The sequence below is a fragment of the Telmatherina bonti genome (assembly GCF_933228915.1).
Source record: "Telmatherina bonti genome assembly, chromosome: 14".
In the NCBI taxonomy this organism is placed as follows: Eukaryota; Metazoa; Chordata; class Actinopteri; order Atheriniformes; family Telmatherinidae; genus Telmatherina; species Telmatherina bonti.
Genome location: NC_136612.1, coordinates 7,820,255 through 7,823,807, shown reverse-complemented (window position 1 = coordinate 7,823,807; position 3,553 = coordinate 7,820,255).

Here is a 3,553-nt window from a genome sequence, read left to right as displayed (position 1 = left end):
AACTTAAAGTTTCAGTAAAAGGTGGGATTTTATATACAAAGAGATTCAAACAAAAGAAACCTTAAGGGACAACTTAAAACATCCTGTGACAGGAACAAAAACTCTGTACCCACAGACCACAGTCCAATCCAAGGACAAACCCAGAAAGAAAAGCAAAACTAAAGAATCTGTAACTCTACAGCAAGCAAGAAAATCAGTACTTCACTTCAGCATTTCAAAATCAACACAAAACATGAAACTGTGACCTTACAGCAAACAATGGCAACAAACACTCGCTGAACAATCAGAACTCCATCTCCACAGGGACAAAGCAACAGTTGCAGTCGAGCCAAAGGTGGCAAAATGTGTCACAGTCAAACACAGCTGCCCTGAAGTCCAGCAATGATGATCCTTAAGTATGCAGGTGTCTTCATGTGTGGCCAACTGGGAAAGAGCCTGAAATGATCTCCACCAATCCTGAACCATGATGGTACTGGTGGAGCCGAGGGATGGCAGCCAATCATCTGTGTACTTTGAGTCTCTCTATTTGCATACATCTCTGCAGACCAGCAGTCTCAGGGCCTAACATGGATGGAGATGTCTGATGTTTCTCCACATATCTGTTGGAGCCACCTCCAGCTTTCTGAACATAGCCCCCAGTGCTCCAATGACAATGTTTTTCTTGTTATATGAAGTAAATTAAGATGAAAAATATTTCATTGCCGTGCAGACATCATACACCCGGGCAATTCCAATTCCTTTTCAAATGAACGAATCATTGTGCAGCACTTCATAGGCCGTTGGAACCATTTTATTTGAGTCTGTTGTGTTAAAACTGGACTGTGGCCCTTGTGGGACGAAGCTGAAAAGACCATTGACTATGGATCAGCCTTGGTCAGTATGATTGCAATAAGACGTTTCTTTGTGACTTAATATTTTATATAAATTCAGATATCATCATTTCTAGGTGCAGTCGAGGTGTTGAGGGGATCCTGCTTCGGGTCTCAGGATTGGGTCCCTGCTTTTTGCAGATGACGTGGTCCTGTTGGCTTCATCTGGCCGTGATCTCCAGCTCTCGCTTGAGCGATTCGCGGCCGAGTGTGAAGCGGCTGGGATGAGAATCAGCACCTCCAGATCTGAGACCATGGTCCTCAGCCGGAATAGGGTGGATTGCCCTCTCCGGGTCGGGAGTGAGGTCCTGCCTCAAGTGGAGGAGTTTAAATATATCGGGGTCTTGTTCACGACTGAGGGAAGGATGGAGCGCGAGATCGACAGACGGATCGGTGCGGCGTCTGCAGTAATGCGGACTCTGCGCCGGTCTGTCGTGGTGAAGAAGGAGCTGAGCCAGAAGGCGAAGCTCTCGATTTACCAGTCGATCTACGTTCCTACCCTCACCTATGGTCATGAGCTGTGGGTCGTGACCGAAAGAAGGAGATCTCGTATACAGGCGGCTGAAATGGGTTTCCTCCCCAGGGTGGCCGGGCTCACCCTTAGAGATAGGGTGAGGAGATCAGAGTAGAGCCGCTGCTCCTCCGCATCGAGAGGAACCAGTTGAGGTGGCTCGGGCATCTGGTCAGGATGCCTCCTGGACCTCCCTGGTGAGGTGTTCCAGGCACGTCCCTCTGGGAGGAGACCCCGGGGAAGACCCAGGACACGCTGGAGGGATTATATCTCTCGGCTGGACAAGCAATGCCCCCACAGAGCTGGTAAATGTGCCTGTAAAGAAGGAATTCTAAGCTTCCTAAGCTTCCCTGCTTAGGCTGCTTCCCCCGCGACCCGACCTCAGATAAAAGCCTGAATATGGATGGAAGGAACATCATCAGTCCACCAGAAATGAATGACGTTGGCTCATGTTTGTGGTGGAATAGTGGATCAGCCTGCAGAACCTGTAGGGTAGTCAGAACCTGAACTGGACCTCTGCTGTTCCTGATCACTATATATATACATATATATATATATATATGTATATATATATATATATATAGTGATCAGGCTAAAATAAAAGGCTATATATAGTTCTATATATTGTCTTATTTCTTATTATAAGAGGCTTGGTTTGATAAGTTCTTACTTCAAATACTTTTTATAACTTTTTTCATCAGACCCTTTTTTTTGGTTGAATGAGGAAATGTAATGCAAAGGTTAAATATTTATTTAGTTTTTCTCAAATTAGAACAAAATGAGTGCAGCCATCAAAGAACTGAGGAGAAATCCTCTGCATGTCATGATGTTCTGTGTGTTTTCTAAGTTCTGGTTTCCTGCTTTATTTTGTAGTTTTCCTTGTTTATCTCCTTTGTGTTCTGTGTCCTGTTTTGCTTTGCCGTTCCTTAAGTACACCGGGACTCAGTTAGCTCATCCATTTCCACTGTGTCTTGTTCTGTTTCCCTGTATTTATAGCCCTTGGTTTCTGTTCCCACTTGCTGGTTCATTTTGTTAGTTCCATCATCTGAGTTTGTCTTCAGTTCAGCTTTTGTGGTTCTGCATCCTGCCTTCAGGCCCTGCATTTGGGTCCACACCTCTCCATCGTCACCAAGACAAAATGAACCAGCTACACTTGGACCCAGTGGAGGAAGGCATGACTATTTTGGACTACTTGTGTTGAGAGCCTGCCAAGAACCTACCGACCTATGAAGAGCCGGACCCCTTGCCTTCCAGCTGTCCCCCTTCACGTGCCAGGAGAATGGGACCATCCAAGCGCCCTAAGCTAAAACCCCTGGAGAACATTCCACAATTCCTGGGAACCAGACTGGCTATTAAACCACCAGTGCCACTATCCAGGTTGCCAGTGTCACCACCTGCTCCATGGCCCACGCCAGTGCTCACGGCAGGCACCCACGCCACCGGCATCCCAGCCACGGTCCACGCCTGCAAAGGGACGCTCCTCCTCTGATTCTTGTGACCGAGGGGGTTCTGGAAAGGGATGCTCCTCCTCCGTCCCAGGCTCCTCCTCTGTTTGTTTTCAGTTTAGTTTTTGTATTAAATCATTGTGGTTCTTCATATTGGTCATAGACCGTATATGAAAGATGGATGGAACCTCCGGTGGTTAAAAGTGAAGCCAATGCGGAAGTTCATAAAACTGCAGTTCCCCCTTCATCCACTAGGGGCTGCAAAACAGAGCAAATCCCCATAGACTCCCATGTTAAAAAGACCAACTTCACAGCAGGAATAAACGTGTTTACAGCAGAAATAAACGTGTTTACAGCAGAATAAACATGTTTACATCAGAAATAAACATGTTTACAGCAGAATAAACATGTTTACATCAGAAATAAACATGTTTACAGCAGAATAAACATGTTTACATCAGAAATAAACATGTTTACAACAGAAATAAACATGTTTACAGCAGAATAAACATGTTTACATCAGAAATAAACATGTTTACAACAGAAATAAACATGTTTACAGCAGAAATAAACATGTTCACAGCCTGGTTCAAAAATCCATTTTAGGTTTAATAGGTCAGGTTTACCTTCATGACAACTGTGAGGGGAATTAATTTTTTTCTAACTCGCCCGTTTAAAAGTAATTTAATTTTGAATTTTGGCATATTTAGGGGCGTGTCCTTTTGATT